Source organism: Aotus nancymaae, unplaced genomic scaffold (genome assembly GCF_030222135.1).
Source record: "Aotus nancymaae isolate 86718 unplaced genomic scaffold, 86718_ANA_hifiasm-v0.15.2.pri h1tg000030l, whole genome shotgun sequence".
NCBI classification, from domain to species: Eukaryota; Metazoa; Chordata; class Mammalia; order Primates; family Aotidae; genus Aotus; species Aotus nancymaae.
The window spans coordinates 32525915-32548466 of NW_026988443.1; the positions used below are offsets into that span (position 1 = coordinate 32525915).

The window sequence follows — 22552 nt, forward strand, 5'->3', positions numbered from 1 at the left end:
TGTTCTGTCACCAAGCCTGGAGTGCAAGCGGCATGATCATAGCTCACTGCAGACTTGAACTGCTAGGCTCAAGTGAGCCTCCCGCTTCAGCTTCCAAAGCATTGGGATTACAGGTGGGAGCCACTGTTCCTGGCCATAGGCCTGTACCTTTCATCCTGTGCTTAGAGGGGACCGTAGCGAAGACTTGGAGTCTTGCACGCGCCTAGGGGAGCTGCGGTGGGGAGGCAGCAGGGGTCCTCTCCTTCCGGATGGGGCTTTCGAAGGCGGCGATCCCCGAGGGTTCCTTGCTCTAGGGTCGCCTCTTACAACTGCGGTGGTAGCGGGGAAGAGTGAGCAGGGCGCAGTGCGGCAGCCGTGGCAAGGTGGGAGCCTCGTGTTCACCGGCTCTACCCGCGGGACCAGACCCCTGCAACTTAGTAGCCAGCAGGGCCAGGACGTGTCTCGGGAATATGGGTGCTCCCCAGGTCCCGGGGTATTCGGGGGCGCTGCGCCTTCCAGCATCTGAGCGCCAGGCCGGGTCCAGGAGACCAGCCCCACGCACCCTGCCGACTGTCCCAGCGCCGGGGCCAGGGGGCGCAGGGCCTCGCGCACTCCCGGCTCCGACTCATCCTCTTTGTGTTCCATCTCTTTCCGCCGTCCGGTGTCCGGGACCGCCTCAGGGACCCAAGAGAGGATGAGGGGAAGGGAGCGTTTCACGGGCCCGTGTTCCGCAGGCTCAGGTGAGAGCGCGTGCGCCCGGTGGAGACGGCCCTGCGCGCTTGCCGTACACCGCTTCCGGGACGCGCCCGGGGCTCCGCGTGCGGCTCCGCGCGGGCTCGCTGAGGAGCGCGACTTTCTGGAGGGAGCGGGCGGCGACTCGGCGGGACCGCAGCGCGCTGCAGCAGTCCCCCACCACTCCCCCGCCCTGGCCAGGTAAGCTGTGGGACCCGACTGCCTGACTGGCCGGTAGCAGCTTGCGGCCTCGCGTGGCGCCGCAGGGACCCGGAGGAGTGTGGGGTGGCGCGGAGGTTGCGCCCCAAGTGCTCCGAGCGCTGCCCTCTGGACTCCGCGGGGTTGCGAGGCAGCTGTTGCTGGGATCTTGGGGTGCAGCCCGGCGGCCCCACTCATCTTCTACGGCCTCTTCCTCTTCCCACGACCGGCGGGCAGGTGTGTCAGGGACCAGGCGGCAACTCTCGCATCCCGAGCGGCATCACCGCACGACGGGCCGCTTGGTGCCGGCTCCAGGCGCTGTCTGGCGGGTGTTGGGGTGCGGGAGGGAGGGCGCCCGCTCGGGTCCCACCGGGCCGGCCGGGCCGCTGGTGCGTTCCGTGGTTGGAGAACCCGAACCCAGAGCATGTCCCGCTTCCCTTTCCTTTTATAGTAAGGCGCAGAGGGAAAACCTCCTCAATTAGAAACCCCACACTGCGTCGCCCTGGGCCGCAGGCGCCGGGTTGGGTGTGTGCGGCTGGGCGCCGGCTCCCTGAGGAGCTCGGCTTCGGGACCGAGCGGGCGGCGGCGGGGCGAGGACGGAGCGCACTGAAGCAGCCCCGCGGCCTGACCAGATAAGCTAGGGACCCGGGCTGCCTGATTCGCCGGAGGTGGCAGCCTGGGTTCTCCCGCGGCGCTGCAGGGACCCGGAGGCCTGGGGGCGGCCGGAGGTTGCTGCCCTGTGCACTCGGCAGGGCTGCGGGGCGGCTGTTGCTGGGATCTGGGGGTGCAGCCCAGCGGCCCCACTTCTCTCCTACCGGCCATTTCCCTCTCCCACGACTGGTGGGTGGGTGCAGCGGGGACCAGGCGGCGCTCTCGCATCCCCGGGTTGGGTGGGGGGCTCGCGGCGAATGGCCACCCGCCGGCTAGAGGCGCTGTCTGGGGGCGGGGGGGCACTTGGGTCCCGCCGCCGGGCTGTGCAGGCCGCTGGTGCCTTCCCCCGTCCTCGCTTGGCGCTGGCATCAACTCCCGGTGCCCGACAGCAACTGGGTTGGGGTCGCCTCTGGGTTCACCGTCTCCAGCGAACCCGAGCCTGGATCTTCGCCCCCTTCCCTTTTCCTTTATAATAAGATCCAGAGGGAAAAACTTCTCAATTCAAGACCCCACACCCCGTTGTCCCTGGACTGCAGGCGCCGGGTTGGGGGCACGGCGGGGACGTTCCCCTGGGCCGGACCCCTTCCCCAGGACAGGCACTGCTTGGCATGGCTGCTCGTGGTAGATCTGGCCGCAGATGGTGAAGGAGAACATTGAGAACGGTTCCCCGCCATTAGCTGTGCTGAGCCCATCTGGAGTGTTTCTGGTTCTAATCACAAGTGGAACAGTTTCAGTGCAGCTTATGTTCATGTTAGTGATGAACTTGGGTGGAGGTGGTGACACAGCTTGTTCTTTCCTCCTACGCTCTTAGTGCATCCAGGATCCTGAGCTGCCAGGGGTCTGGCCACTCCCGCCCCGAGCCCTGCCTTGGCTGAGCTGGTCACCGCTGCGTGTCCCGGGCTGCCGGCTTGCCTGTCATCTGCAGTGCATAGGTATGCATGTGTGTGCATGTGTATACGCACCACACACATACCATGCCCACCTCACACACAGCACACATACCCCTTACACACAACACACATATCATACTCACTTCTCACACACTACAAACATGCCATGTTCAACTCACACCACCAACACATACCTCATACACACCACACATACCATATCCACCTCACACTGCACACATACCATGCACACCTCACACCCCACACACATACCCCATACACACCACACATAACATACTCACCTCACACACCACACACATACCTCATACACACCACACATATCATACCCACCTCACACATATCACACATACCCCATACATACCACACACGACACATACATGCCCACCTCACACACCCCACATACTGAACCCATATCATACCCACCTCACACACCACACACTACATATATACCTTGTCCACCTCACACACCCCACATACTTAACCCATATACACCACACATACATCACACATATACCATGCCCACCTCATGCACACCATACATATATCATACCCACCTAACACACATACCCCATACACACAACACACATACCCACCTCACACACCACACACACTTAACTTATATACACCACAGCCACCAAACATATTACTGTAAGGCCGGTCACCTCGCCGGGAGCTCGGACACGCCCATCTCTCTCCGCGCCTAGAAACTATGTCACCACTCCACGCCCGGCACCAAGCCCTACACACAGCACCTAGCTCCGCCATGTAACTCCCCTATGCCCACTTCTGCACTCAGTACTCAGTTCTGCACTCAACACTAGGCTCTGCACTCAGCACCTAGCCTGCCGTTGAAGAACGCTGCCAAAATTTAAAAGAAGCCCCGCCAGAACCTGCCCAATAGCATTTTGCCCCATCCAGGTCCCACTCCCCCTGGGCGGCCCACTCACCGGAAATCCTGCCTACCTGCCGATGGCAGCTTGCCCCTTCCACGTCCTGCTTCCCCACAACCAATCGAAACGCCTCCACCCCCTATAAAACCCCACGTCAAGAGGAGTCAGGCATGACTTCTCTGGCCCCTTTCCCAGACCACAGAACCTCGCCAGGGAGCTTAATAAATTCACATTTAATCTTCTTATGCTGGCCTCAGTTTCCTCATTCTAAACTCGGCAATAACCCTTACAACTACCATGCCCACCTTACACACACCATACACATATACCCACCTCACACACCAAACATACTTAACCCGTATACACCGCACACCACATATATACCATACCCACCTCACACACCCCACACACTTAATTCATGTACATCACGCACACCACACACATATCATACCCACCTCACACACATACCCCTTACACACCACACACAACACACATATACCCACCCCACATACCACACACCACATGTACACCATGCCCACCTCACCCTGCGAATTCAACCCATATACACCACACACATACCACACACATACCATACCCACCTCACACACACCATACATGTATCATACCCACCTCACACACATATCCCATACACACCACGTGCATATCATAACCATGTCACATACACCACATATATACCATGCCCACCTCACACACACCAGGCACTTAACCCATATGCACCACACACACACACCACACACATACTTCACACACAACATATGCTCTTCACACATACTACACACCACATATACCCCATACACACCACACACACCTTATACACACACGCCACACATACCACACACACCACGTAATACCATACATGCACACCATACACATTTCATATATACCCGCACACCCCATACATGCCACACGCCTCACACACCTTATAAATACCACACACACAGCACACCATACTCCACATACATATTACATCACCCATATAACACACCACCTTCCAGAAAGACAACTTATTCACACACACACCCCCCACACAATACCACATATACATACACCGTACACATGTAATGCACACCACACACTACACGCACCTCATACAACCACACACATTACACACACCTCATACATACCCACACCACAAACACTACACCATGCACACAAGTAATACACTCCGAACCCTTCCACACTGCATCACACTCCACACTTACCACACGCACATCACATTCACATCACACACACCAGATACCACACACCATACACAGTACACTCCACACACTCACCAAACCCTCCACGACGCCCCGCCACCATGCACACAAACAAACACACACACAGACGCCCCTAACACTACACACTCCCTACCCACCATACCACACACATTGTATATCAGGCACACCACACACCCCCGCCACACAAACTACTCATTGAATGAAATGGGATGATTGAGTTTTCCCCAAATAAATACTGGCCATCTGTGTGCCCCCGGCTGTCCTGGCCGGCACATCCCCTGGTCCCGCCCTCCCTTGGGTCAGCGCTGCCTCCTGTTTTTTGGGTCTCTCTGGCTGTGCCCTGGGGTATGCTCACATCCCCATCGCCTGGGAGGCTGGCCCCTCTGCCCCAGTGGCTGCTTTCCTGGAGGAGACTGGCCTGTTTGCCACCTCTCCTGACTCCCAGAGCGGTGGCTGATGTGGGAAGTCCTGCTTCCTCCCCTCGGTGTCTGCCCTTCCCCATGGGTGGTTTTGTCCCAGGCTGATATCTCCCCAGCTAGAAGAGGAGACCCTCAAAGACACATAGGTGGGTTTGATTGTAATGCTTGTGAATAACAAAATGTGATTTGGTAAAAGACTCAACCAGTACAAACGTCTTTAATAAAGTAAAATGTGCAAGTCCCCTCTGTTCCCACCTCTCTTTCCTCCCCTCCGCAGGGGACATGGCTAACAAGCCTTTGCAGGGCTCCCCCTTTCTGTGTGTGTTTGCATCCGTGTATGGGCTGGGGAGTGTGTGTGTATTCTCTAGCCATCTTGTAGGAGCTGGAACTGGGATCTACACACGTGTGCTGACTGTAGCTCACTTGCCATTTTCTTTCCAAAACAAGCCTTTAACATCCCTCACTGTGGTGCATGTTGCCCTGCCTCTTTAAAAACGCTGTTGACTCTTGCAGCACACAAACTCTGCTGTTATTTATTAAATCATTCTTTTATTTACGGGTACTTAGGTCATTCTCAGTTTTTTTGTTTGTTTGTTTTTGTTTTTTGCTCCTGGAATATTCAAACCCAATAACATTTTCAGTTTTTTAAAAGATTGCTGCAGTGAAAACCTTCAGCTGTCATTTTTCACATTGCTGTTAGAGAATGGAGTGGGAAGCGCCGTCAGGCTGCAGTGGCCCCATGCGTGGCCGGGCTTTGTGAGGTTCTGACTCTGTCCTTCCCAATGTTCCTCCCACAGTGGCTGCCTCCAGGAGATGATGGCTGTGTGAGTGCCTGCCATGGCCCACTGGAAGCGCGAGAGTGCAGGGAGCGGCTCGTTGGACCACAGGGCGAGGCTGGGCCCTTTCCCCCACAGCCAGGAGCAAAGACGTGGAGCTGCCCTTGGACGGCTGTGTGCCCAAGGACCTGGAACTGGTCACCCTGTGGCCAGAGAGCCCCATGCCCGAGGAGAATGAGTGCCACAACCACAGCCCTGATGGGGACTCCAGCTCCAGCTATGTGAACAACATCTTCGAGGAGGAGGACTATGATGAGGGCCTCCCCGAGGAGGAGGAGGGCATCACCTACTACGACTGCTACTGCCCCAAGGACAACAGCTACCCGAAGGGCATGGACTGCAACGGGGATGAGTACCTGGTCCATGGCACGCACCCCATAGACACCGACAAGTGCCAGGAGCATCCACACAACATGCCTTGTAACTGGACCAGTGAAGAGCTCAGCCTCCATTAGAACTGCAAGGCACCCAGTCCCTCTCACTGCCTTGCTTCAGCATCTGCAGGAGCTGTACCAGGAGGTCCCCTGCTCTCAGGCCCATCTGCTCCCTTCCCTGGGACAGGAGAGGAGTGGCTGGACTCAGCAGGCCTGCACCCCCACGGCCACTGTGCTGAGAGCAGCCAGGACTACCTGGACGGCCACCTGCCTATCCTGGAGGATGAGCCCTCTGTCCTGGAGGCCCACGACCAGGAGGAAGATGGCTACTGCTGTCCCAGCAAAGAGGGCTACCAGGACTGCTACCCCACAGAGGCCAACAGGAACACCAGTGCCTCCCACTACCACCTGAGGCATGGTGACAGGTACTTGGAGGACCAGGAGGAGGACATCAATCCAGTCATGGCCAAGATCAAGAGGAGCCTGAGCATGACGAGCATCACCAATGCCAGTGAAGTCAGCAGAACTATAAAATGTTGCACAAGAGTGACAAACTCTAAATTCAGAGGAGTGGGTACCTCTAGGGATGGGTAGAGGAATGAGCCTGTGGAGGGAGGTTCTGGGGGCTTTATTTCATATATAAGTTTGTTTTAGTTCATGAAACAAGAAAAAGTCTGAAGCAAGTACAACTACGTATGAGTATGTTCTGATAACCCCAGAGAGTGGTACCCAGGTGTTTGACATATGGGCTTCCTACAGATTTATGTATGTTTGAAATACTTTCTTACTTACTTTAAATACTTTATTTATGTATTTATTTATTCTTGAGATGGAGTCTTGCTCTGTCGTCCTTGACTCACTGCAACCTTTGCCTCCCGAGTTCAAGAGATTCTCCCATCTTAGCCTCCTGAGTAGCCGGGTTTACAGGCACATGCAGCCACGCCAGGGTAATTTTTGTGTTTTTAGTAGAGACGGGCGTTTCACCATGTTGACCAGACTGCTCTTGAACTCCTGAACTCAAGTGATCCACCTATCTCAGCCTCCCAAAGGGATGGGGTTATAGGCATCATGAACCACTGCGCCCGCCCTGAAATATTTGGTAATATATTTTATTTTGTTTTAAGGAGTGCCTTTTGGTCAGTGTGCCCAGGAGGAGGATGGCTGTGGAGATTGGCAGGCGCCCTCCCTGCTATGCACCCAGCCCCTTGTCTGGCCTAGTCAGGCGCCAGCTGCAGGCCGAGCAATTGTCCACGTGCCAGACAGGCTGACATTATGCACCCACAGTGATATTAGAAGTAATATCTCCTTAAAATATTATGAGTAACATTTCTGAGTATACACATGTGGTGGACATCAGCTTCGATATTGAAGTAATATCTTTCTAAGATACTATAAATAATATAGGGTCTTAAACATAATGTATACCCATTCTAATATTAGGTGTAATATCTCCTTAGAATATTATGAATAATATTGTATGCTGTACAAAACTGGTGTACACCATAGAATATTATTGGTGTAATATCTTCCCAGGATATTACTGGGATATTTGGAGTAATATATCCCCAGGATATTACGTGTAATATCACAGTGGGTGTACACCCTGTGATGTTATGCATAATGTCTTGGGTAGGTATTACTTTTCATATTGCAGTGTGTGTACATCCTATAATACTACACATAATATTCTGGGGAGATATTACTCAATATCAGAGTGTGATACTATGCGTAACATCCTGGAAAGATATTACTCCTAATACATCGGTGGGTGTACGCCCTGTGATATTACTCATTATATTTGGGAAGATGTTACACAGTGTACACCCACTGTGATATCAGGGGTAATACCTCCCCAGGGTATCACACACATCACAGAACATACACGCACTGTGATAATAGCAGTAAGTTTTCTCTAAGATACTACAAATAATCTGAAAGGGTGTACACCACTGAAATATTAGAAGAAATACCTTCCCAGGATATTACAAATAATATCACAGGGTGTACAGCCATTGTGACAGTAGGAGTAATATCTCCCCAGGATATTATGAATATATCACATAGTATACACCCACTGTAATGTTAGGAGTAATATTTCTTTAGGATGTTAACAGGATGTACACCAACCATGATACTAAAAATATTGTCCTAGGATATTACAAATAATGCACAGGTTGTACAACCTTTGTGATATTTACAGTATCTTTCTAGAATATTACAAAGAATATTAAAGAATGTAAACCCACTGTGATATCAGGAGTAGTACCTCTCTAGAGTATTACAAAAAATATCACATGGCATACACCCACTGTGATATAAGGAGGAATATCTCCCTAAGATATTACAAATAGTATCACATGGCGTACACCAACTGTGATATCAAGAGTAATATCTGAGATACTATGAGTAATATCACACAGCATTCACCCACTGTGACTTTAGGAGCAATATCTTTCTAGGATATTAGGAATAATATCATAGTGTGTACACTTGCTTTCACAATGAGAGTAATACCTGCTTAGGATATTATGGATAATATCACAAAATGTACACACATGGTGTATACCCACTTTGATACTAGGATTAATACCTAATATACTGAAAATAATATCCCAGAATGTACTCATGTGTACATTTATTGGGATATTACGATAAATGTACATGTGTACAATATGTACATATGTATTGTGTACACATATGTACACAATACAAATGTACATATTAATGTACATATTGTACACATGTACACAATACATATGTATATGTGTACAATATGTACATTTAATATCAATATATATACAATACATGACAATATATATTGTACACATTGTGTACATATTGTACATATGTACATATGTATTGTGTACCCGTGTACATAAACATTTGTGATATTACAATATGTATACGTGTACATGTATGTGCACATTACACATAATGTACAATATATATGTGCATGTTATGTACAATATGTACACTTGTACATATAGTGCACATGTGCATATGTACAATACACGTGTAATATAGGTGCACATTATGTACATATGTACACATGTAGATTTATGGTAATATCACAATAAATGTACCATAAATGTACATAATGTGTACATTTACTGTGATATCTCTGTGATATTACAACATCACAGAGTGTGCACACATGGTATACATGCATTGTGTGCACTCACTGTGATATTAGGAGAAATGGGATATTATGAATAATATTACAGGATGTAAACTCAGTTTGATGTGAGGAGTAATATCTCTCTAGAATGTTACAAGTAATATCAATGGATGTACACACATGCTGTACACCCACTGTCATATTAGGAGTGTCACCTCTTCCTAGGATACTACCATTAGCATCACAGAGTGTACACACATGGTGTACAGCCACTTTGATATTTCAAGTAATATCTCTCCCTAAGATATGAATAATATCAGAGGGTGTACCCAATTGCTGTACACATACTTTAATATGAGTAATGTCACATGCTGAATATTACGAATAATATCACAGAGTGTTCAAACATACTCTCTACATTGGCTATGATGTTAGGAGTAGTATCTCTTTAAAAAAATATATACCCATATCAACCAGACTAAAATATTAGGAGTAATATCTTTTTAAAATGTAGACCCATCTCAACCACCCACTATATGGCGAGTAATATCACCCCGGCTGTCCCTGGATGTTAGGGTGCCCACACCTGTGATTCGTAGTATCTCTCCCACGGATATTATGAATAATATAGGGTGTACCCAAATACTGTACACACACTTTAATATTACGAGTAATGTCATATGCTGAATATTACGAACAATATCATAAAGTGTTCAAACATACTCTACACCATCTATGATTTTAGGAGTGATATCTCTTTAAAATATACACCTATATCAACCCGACTATGATATTAGGAGTCGTATGTCTTTAAAATATACACCCATATAAACCCCCCAACTACAATATCAGGAGTAATATCGCTTTAAAATATACACCCATATCATATTAGCGATATTAGCAGTAATATCTCACTAAAATGTACACACATATCAACCCCCGCCCTAGGGTGAGTAATATCCCCCGGCTCCCCCTGGATATTCCAGACCCCATGGCTAGGGGACTGCCCGCAGCCCCCGCCATAGGGTGAGGAATATGACCACGGCACCCCCTGGATATTAAGGACCCTATGGCTAGGGGGCTACCAGCAGCCCTCACCCTAGGGCAAGGAATAGCCTCCCCTTCCCCTCTAGTTATGAACCCTATGGCTAGGGGGCTGCCACAGCCACTGCCCTAGGGCGAGGAATATCCCTCCGCCCCACCCTGGATATTCCGGATCCTCTGGCTAGTAGCAGCACCCCGGCCCCCGCTGGCAGCTACGAACCCTCTGGCTAGGCAGTGCCCACAGTGGCTATTTAGAAAATTTGGAGTAATATGATATTGGGAACCATATCATAGGGAGAAGATAATGTTATTGTGTTTCTTTTTGGATGTTAGGCACAATAACTAGTTCTAGTTCCACCTCTGCGATATTGACAAAAATATCATCCTCACTCCCCTTCACATTAGAATTGAGATCACGGGGGGTTTCACCCCTTGCAATATTTAATTCAACATAATTGGTTTTTTTGTGGACCTTAGTTACAATATCAGAGTGTAGTGTACACCTCTTGCCATATTGAGAGTATTACCATATGGGCAGTAATATCATCCTTTCCTTCCCTGGATATTAGGAACAATATCACAGAGTGGGTGTACAGCCCCCACTACACTGTGAGTAATATCATCTCTCATCCCCTAGATACTAGGAACAATATCACTGGGGGTTTGTGCCCTTCCTGAGATATTTGGAGTAATATCCTCTCCGTTTTTGGATATTAGAAACAATATTACAGTGGTAGTGTACACTTCCTGTGATATTGAGAGTATAATCATCCTCTCTTCCCCGGATATTAGGAAATATATCACAGAAGCGTTGTACACCGCCTGTGATATTGGAACAATCACAGAGAGTACACTTGCTTTCACAATGAGAGTAATATCTACCCAGGATATTATGGATAATATCAGAAAATGTACACACATGGGTGTATACCCACTTTGATATTAGAAGTAATTTGTATCTAACATAATAAAAATAATATTCCAGAATGTAGTCATAATGTATACATTTATTGGGATATTACAATAAATGTATATGATATCTACAATATGTACATTTATTGTGATGTACATTTGTGTACACAATACATATGTACAATAAATGTACATAATGTGTACAATATATACATTTATATGTACATGTGTACACAATACATATGTACATGAGTACAATCTGCAAACTTACTGTAATATCACAATGATATATTATAATCACAATAATATATATAATCACTATATATAATACATATCACAATAAATGTACATATTGTACATGTGTACATATGTATTGTGTACACATGTACACATACATTTATTGTGATATTACAATATGTACACGTGTACATAGGTACTATATATACATGTGTGTATATATATGTGCACATTATGTACATATATATGGGCACATTGTCTGACCTGCCCGGACCCTCATAACTTGGACCCCAAGGCGCGACCGAATTAGACCAGATGAAAGAGTTCAGGCTTTATTGGAGAGTCTCCGGGCGGACTGGACTTGTAACGGGGGAAGAGTCAGCAGTCTCGCACCGGCTTTCTTTGTTTGGCAGTTTTTATAGGGGTAGAAGGATTGGGGGAGTGGGAGAGCTGATTTGGCAGGTGGCAATAGGTCAGGTTGGCTGTCGGGGGGTGGGGGGGGGGATGTCTGCCAGGCAGGGAGCTTGTCAGGCCGGAAGTTACTGGAGAGCTGATGGGGCGGATGGTGATTGGTTCAGTTGGTTGCCCGGCCGGAAGGCTGCTGGAATCGGGCCGAGCCAAGGCGGCAGACAGACTGAGATAAGGGACCCTCCTTGCGAGGGAGGAGGGGCTTTCCTCATCCGGAAGTTAGGCACTTTCCATGTGGCGGGCGGGGGGGGGGGGTGCCCAAAGGTCCTCTACCAGACACACATTATGTACATATATATATTCTTGCCTATTGACTATAAATATTCTAATTACTCCACGAAAAGATTTTTAAAACCATCAAGGCAGCCTGTAAATTCCTTATAGTTGTGATCAGATAAAATAATGCAGGTATACCACTAACAATACCTGGCACTAGCACACAAACACTAAATATATAATGTTACTTACTGCTGTTATTGTTGTTAGATGGTAACTATTTTGAATTGTTACCTTGTAATGTTTAAGTTCTTTTGGTTTCTGTATTAGTCACTAAATCTGTGTAATCTGACATCTTTTAAACTTCTGAACATAAGGCCATTAATATTTGAATTACAATGAAAGTGAGTAACTGTGAGGTTTTTTTTTCCATCTGCAAGTGGATTATTGACTTAAGTGGATTTAATCAGCACTCCATTGCCATCTGAGTGACCTGAAAAATAGGAATATTTTTTAAGGAAAATCGCACTTTTTTTCCAAAACTACACACAGTATTTTGACGCCAATATTTGTTCTAATGAGTTTCTGCATGTTACTAGCCTACTGCTGCACAGTGAGGGTAAATGACAGGCATTCTTGGATGTCTATGAAACTCCCCTTCTAGGCCAGGCGTGGTGGCTCACGCCTGTAATCCCAGCACTTTGGGAGACCAAGGCAGGCAGATCATGAGGTCAGGAGTTTGACACCAGCCTGAGGTTTTACCATGGTAAAACCTCATCTCTACTAAAAATATACAAAAATTAGCTGAGCGTGGGGGCACAAGGAAGGAATGTTTTTCTGCTTTCAGATATAATCTTCTCACCTTGGAATTATGGCCAGTATACTGGAAACATGAGTGGAGCCAGCTAATGCCCTGAAGAGAATAGCAGAATGAAAAGATAAAAAGATGCTGGGCGAGGTGGCTCACGCCTGTAATCCCAGCACTTTGCGAGGCCGAGGCAGAAGGATCACCCGAGGTCCGGAGTTGAAAACCGCCCTGACCAACATGGAGAAACCTTGTCTCTACAAAAAATACAAAATTAGCTGGGCGTGGTAGTGCGCGCCTGTATTCCCAGCTACTTGGGAAGCTGAAGCAGGAGAATCACTTGAACACAGGGGGCGGAGGTTGCAGTGAGCGGAGATCGTGCCATTGCACTTTAGCCTAGACAACAAGAGTGAAACTCCATCAAAAAAAAAAAAAAAAAGATAAAAAGAGCCTGGATTAGCCAGACATGGTGCTGCATGCCTGTAGTTCCAGCTTGGGAGACTGAGGCAGAAGAATCACTTGAACCCAGGAGGCGGAGGTTGCAGTGAGGCAAAATCATGCCGTTGTACTCCAGCCTGGGCAAAAAGAGAGAAACTCTGTCGGAAAAAAAAAAAAAGAAAGAAAGAGAAAAGAAAATATAAAAAGAGCCTAGATTAGCCAGGCATGGTGCTGCATGCCTGTAAGTCCCAGCTACTTGGAAAGCGCAGGCAGGAGGACCACTTGAGCCCAGGAGTTTGAGGCTGCAGTGAACAATGATAATGGCATGGCATTCCAGCCTGGATGACAGAGCAAGGCCCTGTCTTAAAAACAAAACAAAACAAAAAAGCCTGGGTTCTTGAACTAACCAGCCCTGAACCCACTCTAAGGCAGGAGTTCTGATTATAAGAAATAATTTTGTCCTAACTTAGAAGCCACTTCTAGTTGCATCTTGCTAACCTGCATCTCAGAGTAGAGCATGCCAGGTGATAGAGTATCTGCATCATTTCAAACTTCTCTTCAGAAAGCAGTCAGTCACTCAGCAAGTATTCACTGAGCATCTATTACTTACCAGGCACTTTACTAGGTACTGGGGATTACCGTGATGCCTAACACACTAATATTCTGTTAGATGAAATAGACATTAAATGACTAAAGCACTCAAAACCATTTTTTTCAACTAAAATAAAGATAAATGCTGTAAGGAGACATATAGGTACTAAATGAACCATACAAAGGTTCTGGAGGGCCTGTGAAGGCTTTCAGGGGAACCCGTATTTGTGCTTAGCCTTGTGGGATGAGGCTCAGATCTTGACCAGGGTCAGGAGGAATGGGTTGCCTTGAATGTCTTGGACTAATGGTGAATTAATTCCAATGTCAGGGCATGCATTAGTCCATTCTCATACTGCTATAAAGAAATATCTGAGACTGGGTAATTATAAAGAAAAGAGATTTAACTGGCTCATAGTTCCACAGGTTTTACAGGAAGCATAATGCTGGCTTCTGCTCAGCTTCAGGGGAGGCTTCAGGACACTTAGAATCATGGCAAAAGGCAAAGGAAGAGCGGGCACGTCATACGGCTAGAGGAAGAGCAAGGATGGGACTGGGTGAGTGCTACACACTTTTAAACAAGCCAATCTCACGACAACTCACTCACTGTCATGAGAGCAGCACCAGGAGATGGTGCTAAACCATTCATGAAGTATCCATCCCCAGGACCTAATCACCTCCCACCAGGTCCCACCTCCAACACTGGGGATCACACTCAACATGAGACTTGGGTGTGGACACAGATCCCAACCACATCAGGTCACAAGGCTGTCAAATTCAGAGCTCTGTTTGTTAGGAGTTGGGGAACAGCTATGGACAGGTATCGCAGAGAGTCTGCACTAGCATGAATCTTTGTTGACCAGCGGAGGCTCTTCCTCTTGAAAGTCCCTGTCATTTGCCAGCAGGAGCCTGTTTCTTCCTAAAGACTCTGAGGCCAGCATCCCTGGTAGAATACATTTTTAGGTTACCCCAAAATTCCTTTTTTTCTTCCTGTTTTACCTCTTGTGGATATAACAGAGATGTTTTCTTTATTAGGTGTGGATGACTTTCTTCTCTCCTGGAATAACGTCGATAGGTGTCTACAAGAGAAACTCTCTCAGAACAATCACCTCAAAAATTTAGTGGACATGTACAGCACACCCCCCAGCTAAGTCATAAAATCTTTAAAATTCTGTGCCCAGTTAATCCACATGTAAGAAAATTTAGGTGACTTCTTCATGTAAGATCTGCCAAAGAGTCTTAGCTACATTAAATCACTCTGAATCTATCATCTGAATTTAATAAAAATCTATCTTTACTTTTTATATAATGTGATAACAAATTCAGAAACCTCTCTGGGCATGAGAGCAGGAAAGGAAGTGGAACTGTGTGCAGGAGGCAGTGAGGCAGATAGAACAAATCTGTCTTCTTCAGCAGATCATAAGTGTTTCAAACAGGCATGGTGGCTCATGCCTGTATCCCAGCACTTTGGGGGGCCAAGGCAGGAGGATCACTTGAGCCCAGGAGTTTGAGAACAGCCTGGCCAATATAGTGAGACCCTGTCTCTACAAAAGTAAAAAAATGAGTTGTGTGTGGTGGCACATACCTGTAATCCCAGCTACTCGGGAGGCTGAGATGGGAGGATCGCTCCAATCTGGGAGGCTGAGGCTGCAGTTGCCACTGCACTCCAGCCTGGGTGACAGCATGAGACCCTGCTCCACCACTCCAGAAAAAAGACTACAAATGTTTTAAGGGCAAGGACCACATTGAAAGAGGCAGCTTAACATGATGCTTAAAAGTTGGGACCCTGTACTCGCTTTGTCAGCACATATACTAAAATTGAAATGATACAGAGAAAATTAGCATGTCCCCTGCACAGGGAAATAAAAGAGTTGGCGCCTGGCTTCAAAGGCAAGCTCTGCTACTTACTGTGTGATCTCTGGAAAGTTACTTAACCTCTCTGTGTCTCGATTCATTTCTATAATGACAGCAGCACACACTTCACAGGATTGTGGTTTTTGGAAAGACAGTCAGAAACAAACAATTTTGTTTGTATAAAATGTATGCAAAATGTCAACCTCTTTTGCCTCGTGGAACACTTTGGCAGTCTGATGAATCCTACAGACAGACCCCATCTGAGGATTATGTGTTTAAATGCATAAAATAAAATAAATGGATGATTAAAAAAATTTTTTTTGAGACGGAGTCTCATTCTGTAGCCCAGGCTGGAGTGCAATGACATGATCTTGGCTCACTGCAAACTCTGCCTCCTGGGTTCAAGCTATTCTCCTGCCTCAGCCTCCTGAGTAGCTGGGACTACAGGCATGTACCACTCATGCCTGGCTAATGTTTGTACTTTTAGTAGAGATGAGCTTTCACCATGTTGCCCCCGTTGGTCTCGATTTACTGACCTCAGGTCATCTTCCCACCTGGGCCTGCCAAAGTGGTAGGATTACAGATGGGAGCCATTGCGTCCGGCCTAAAAAATTTGATAGAACTAAATACAGTATCAAAATGTTTTCAAAATTTATTATATAGAATATATGTGCTTCTTTCATAATTCATGACACCCCAAGATCTAGTCTGGGCATGGTGGCTCATGCCTGTAATCCCAGCACTTGGGGAGGCAGAGGTGGGCAGAGTACGAGGTCAGGAGATCGAGACCATCCTGGTTAACACAATGAAACCCTGTCTTTACTAAAAAATACAAAAAATTAGATGGGCGTGGTGGCGCGTGCCTGTTGTCCCAGCTACTTGGGAGGCTGACGCAGAAGAATCACTTGAACCCAGGAGGCGGAAATTGTAGTGAGCTGAGATCACACCACTGCACTACAGCCAGGGAGACAGAGTGAGACTCCATTAAAAAAAAAAAAAAAAAGAATTACCGAAATCTAAAATCAAATCTAATAGCTTATATAATTTCAAAAATCAGAGAGCATAAACAGTAGTTTGGGATTTCTGCAACAACTGTAATGTCATATAAAAATATCCATTATTTTTACTGCTGATAAAGCCATAGGTGCCACTTTGACTACAACCACAATGGAAGAAAATGCTGGCTAGATGCAGTGGCTCACGACTGTAATCACAAGGTCAAGAGATCAAGACCATCCTGGCTAAGATGGTGAAACCCCATCTCTACTAAAAACACAAAAATTAGCGGAGTGTGGTGGTGGACACCTGCAATCCCAGCTACTTGGGAGGCTGAGACATGAGAATCACTTGAACCTGGGAGGCAGAGGTTGCAGCGAGCAGAGATAGCCACGCATTCCAATGTGGGCAACAGAGCGAGACTTGGTTTCAAAAAATAAAAATAAAATAGACTGCACCATCCATATGCATTTTTAAATTATTAGTCTTTCAAAAACTAAATTTTAAATAATTGCTTAATCATTACTTCTACCCTTCACCACCAATTGTAAGAAATTTAGTTACCTTCCTGAGTTCTTGTTAAGATCATGCTGAGAAAGTATTTTTGTCAGTCTGCATGATGGGTTTCCTGAAGCAGAGAGCCAGATTCCCAACTCCCTTGCTCTTTCCTCATGGGTAATGAAGACCATCTTCCACCAAGCCTTCAACACCTACAAGATGGACACAGACCCCAAGCAAGGGACATCGCACTGCCTTCGTGCAGTGAAGCCCCGTGGAAGGCTCTCTCAGATCTTGCTCTGCCACAGACTGGCCACTGTCGCCTACATCCAGGGCAACGGCAAGGTGCTTGTTATGTACACAATTTTTCTTTCGGTGCTGCAAAGAAAAATTACTAATGGGACAAAGGATTTCCCAGCCCAGCGATTCTTTTTACTTCCTGCAGAAAGGGTACTCCCACTAGCAATCTTGCCACGAGAGTACAACGAACAAAGGAGAGCAGACAGATTTATTTCGTGTGCTTTTGGGGTTGTCCTTACTGTTGTGCCTGATCTTGGCTGGCTGGAGCCAGACCTCACAATCTAATTGGCTAATAACTTGAAACTTTTCTAAACGGGTCAAAGCAATGGAGAGCAAAAAAAAAGGAAGTCCAAATAAGGAAGGGGCATAGGCTGTGAGCAGAGACAACCTGTGAGAACATCCAGCAGAGATACCTTGATTAAAGTGCAAAGACACAGAATGTACTACATGCCTGTAAGCATGTCTAACAGCTACACAGTATAAGGGCCTTTAGCAAAAAGGCAAGAAGGCTTTTGAAGAATGTTTAAAACAAACTATTATTTCTAACACTTATGAATTTTTCTTAAACAAGAAAGGAAACTTTGAAGAGGAACTTTTCTACTTCCCACAGTGGTGAGAAGTAACCGAAGTCCTCAGCTTCAACACAGGCGAGCCACTGTACAGGGCAGCTTCCAAATAGCTGTCTAGAATGCGCACCTGGTGGTCTAGAATAGCTCCTGAATAGTTGACTGCGAGTGGGTTGGGGAGATGACAGGAGCAGAGACGTGTGTTAGACAAGCAGGTTCAAGGGGCTGTCTGTCTTCCTGTGTAGATTATAAATTCTCTAAGGGCAGAGTTTTCAGAGGCAGTAAGACGTAATGCTGTCTGCCACTTGCTGCTCCTTAATTCTAAACCTCTGTCTGCCTGTGTTTCCTCACCTGTATGATAGGGATGTTAATAGTATATTCATGGCCAGGCACAGTGGCCCATGCCTGTAATCCCAGCTCTTTGGGAGGCCGAGGTGAGCAGATCACGAGGTTAAGAGATCGAGACCATCCTGGGCAACATGGTGAAACTTCATCTCTACTAAAAATACAAAAATTAGCTGGGCATCATGGCGCATGCCTGTAGTCCCAGCTACTTGGGAGGCTGAGGCAGAAGAATTAGTTGAACCCGGGAGGTGGAGGTTGCAGTGAGCCGAGACCACACCACTGCACTCCAGCCTAGGAGACAGAGTGAGAATCCATCGCAAAAAAAAAAGGTATATTCCTTATAGGGTCATTGTGAGATTCAATAAGTTAATACACCCAAAGTGCTTATTACTGAATGGGCACATAGTAAGAGCCGAATAATACTGGCTATTATTTTTCTTCTGTTTAACTCTGTAGAGGTTTTTCTATACTTGGCCAGAACATGAGCAAAATAATTTCCTAATCATTTTATTGAGTTATTTATATTTTACTTCCAGTCAGGCTCATATTTACTTTTACTTTTTTATTTATTCTTTACTTTTTTGCAGAGACTGGGGTCTTACTATGTTGCCCAGGCTGGTCTTGAACTCCTGCGCTCAGATGATCCTCCTGCCTCAGCCTCTCAAGGTGCTGCCATTACAGGGGTGAGCCACTGCATTCCTCATGTTTACTTTTTTTAATTGACAAATAAAAATTGTATATATGTATTATATACAACTTGTTGTTTTGATATATGTATACATTGTGGAAGGGTGAAATCAAGCTAATTAACATATGCATTACTTCACATACTATTTATTTATTTATTTGAGACAGAGTTTCGCTCTTGTTGCCCAGGCTGGAGTACAATGGCGCGATCTGGGCTCACTGCAACCTCCACTTTCTAGGTTCAAGCGATACTCCTGCCTCAGCCTCCCGAGTAGTTGGGACTACAGGCTCCCGCCACCACGCCCAGCTAATTTTTATTTTAAGTAGAGATGGGGTTTCAGTATGCTGGCCAGGATGGTCTCAAACTCCAGACCTCGTGATCCACCCACGTTAGCCTCCCAAAGTGCTGGGATTACAGGCGTGAACCACCACACTTGGCCTAACATACTTATTATTTTGTAGCAAGAAAACTTTAAATGTATTCTCTGCAGTTTTCAAGAATAGTATACATTGTTATTAATTATAGTCACCATGCTGTACAATAGATCTCTTGGAACTTCTTGTATCTAACTCAAATGTTTGTATCATTTTCAATTGATGCAGAAAACTGCAGAAAGTTTATCATTAACTGTCAGCACCAAAGCTGATTCAGACAGGTGCTGTGGCGTGGCTATGACAATGACTGTTGAGGCAGACATCCAAAGCCAGGTTCAAAGCCAGGTTTCATCACCAATAATCTGTGTTAAATTAGCAAAGTTACCTAACCTTTCCCTACTTTTACTTTTTACCTCATTGGTAAAATAGGGAAAATAATAGCATTGACCCGGCCGGGTGCAGTGGCTCACGCCTGTAATTCCAGCACTTTGGGAGGCTGAGGCAGGCAGGTTACCAGGCCAAGAGTTTGAGACCAGCCTGACCAACATGGTGAAACCCCCGCCTCTACAAAAAATACAAAAAAAATAAAAAATAAAAAAAATAAGCCAGGCATGGTGGTGCATGCCTGTAATCCCAGCTACTCTGGAAGCTGAGGCAGGAGAATTCCTTGAACCCAGGAGGCGGAGGTTGCAATGAGCCAAGATCGTGCCACAGAACTCCAGCCTGGTTGACAGATCCAGACTCTGTCTCAAATAATAATAATAATAGCCTTGACCTCACAGAGTTTCTGTGATAATCAAATAATTAAATTATCCGCATGGTTTAGCACAGTGCCTGCAGGTAACTCTTAATTGTTCTTGCTTATTTTATGTTTACTATGTAGCAGTCTCTGTTCTAAGCACTTTGCAAGCATTATCTCTTGTAGTCTTTACCACACACTCAAGAGGTGGTCATTAACATTACCCCCACCTTCCCGATGGGGAAACGGAGATATGAAGAGGTTACTCAGCCAAAGGCAGGCCTGGACTTGCACACAGGTGTTAAGTATCCACTTATGCTGTCTCCAGCTGGATTGTAGAGCTATTTTTAGCAATTATTAGCGATGTAGAGAGCATCAAGGAGTAAGAAAAGGGCAAAAATATAAAGATTAGGATAAAAAGGTAAGGACATAAATTTATCCTCATGTTAGTGGCTGAAGAAAAGGATGTTGGAGGATTAAGATTCTTACCCAAGCATCCACTCACTGTCAACAGATCGAGACTCTGTATCCACTGTAAGTAGGTATGCACCTCACTTTAAAGACACTTCTCTGCCAGGCGCGGCGGCTCACACCTGTAATACCGGCACTTTGGGAGGCCGCAGTGGGTGGATCAGAAGGTCAGGAGAGCCAGACCATTCTGGCCAACATAGTGAATTCGCGCCTCTACTATTAAACTACAAAAAACTAGCCGGGCGTGGTAGCATGCGCCTGTAGTCCCAGGTACATGGGAGGTTGAGGCAGGAGAATTGATTGAACCTGGGAGGCAGAGGTTGCAGTGAGCCAAGATGATGCCACCGCACTGCAGCCTGGCAACAACACCAGACTTCGTCTCAAAAACAAACAAACAAAAAAAACAAAAGACACTTCCCTTAGCAGAGCAGTACCTTTATTGTAAGAATTCAATCAAGCTTCCAAGTTCCTAGCCCATGAGGAAATGAGAGGGCGGCAGAATGACTTTTTGCATACAATTCAATTTCTGCCTGGTCAACAAAACATAATTTGTTGCCTAGAGGAGCTAAATCAGGCTGCTTAAATCCCTAATCAGTAAAATATATTCTCTTGATTTATGAAAAAAAAATCAATAAATGTATGTTGATTTAGATTTGTGCAGCTACAAACTATATATATGCCTCTTTTGTTCCTTTCAAATTGCGTGTTAGCATGACTTGTAGAAATGAGTGCCCGATGACACATTTGAAATAATAGCAATGGTATTAACGATCATAAAAGTACCATCATAATTACTGTCACTTATTAAGTGCCTTCCCTGAGCTAGGCATTATCCTATAAACTTTCTGTTCATTATACTGTTTAATTTTCTCAAGAATCTTATGAGAGCAGACTTTTGATTAAAGATAGTACTCTGGCCTGGCGCAGTGGCTCACGCCTGTAATCCCAGCACTTAGGTAGGTCGAGGCGGGTGGAGCACAAGGTCAAGAGTTTGAGACCAGCCTGGCCAATATGGTGAAATCCCATCTCTACTACAAATACAAAAATTAGCCGGGTGTGGAGGCACGTGCCTTTAGCCCCAGCTACTCAGGAGGCTGAGGGAGGAGAATCACTTGAACCCAGGAGGCAAAAAAAAAAAAAAAAAAAAAAAAAAGTTAATACCGTGAACACATACATTTATTGCCACTTTCTCCTGAAGGCCCATTAAAATGGCAAACAGCAGTACTTTTCATTTTGTTTCAGTAAATAAATGTATAAGGATTAAGACAGCCGTAGAGACAATTGTAGCCAGAACATTTTGGAATCTGAAAATCAAAAGAAGTCTGTGTGGTATGACTTTTTGGGCTAAGTTTGGCTCAAGTAGCAGAAAGCCCAGTTTGACAGTGATTTAAACACATGCAGTTTATTTCTCTCATCTAAGAAAGCTCTTTGCGGCTTTCTTAATATTGCTGGAATATGACTCTCATCTCAAGGTGCAGTAAGGCGGCTTGAGTTCTCTACGTCACGTCCATTTCCCAGTTGGCGGTAAAGAGGAAAGGTGTGGTGAGACAGGTATGCACCTCAATTTAAAGATACTTCTCACCAGGCACAGTGGCTCACGCCTGTAATTCCAGCACTTTGGGAGGCCAAGGTGGGCAAATTACCTGAGGTCAGGAGTTCGAGACAAG

The 22552-nt window shown here is 46.3% G+C and overlaps 2 pseudogenes; both read left to right on the forward strand.

Annotated features, from left to right (window-relative positions):
• The first annotated feature begins 830 nt into the window (after positions 1-830).
• LOC105706760 (amyloid-beta A4 precursor protein-binding family A member 2-like) lies at positions 831-7056 on the forward strand (annotated as a pseudogene).
• An 8786-nt stretch (positions 7057-15842) lies between these two features.
• On the forward strand, positions 15843-15940 carry LOC135277365 (U6 spliceosomal RNA; annotated as a pseudogene).
• Positions 15941-22552: the final 6612 nt, after the last annotated feature.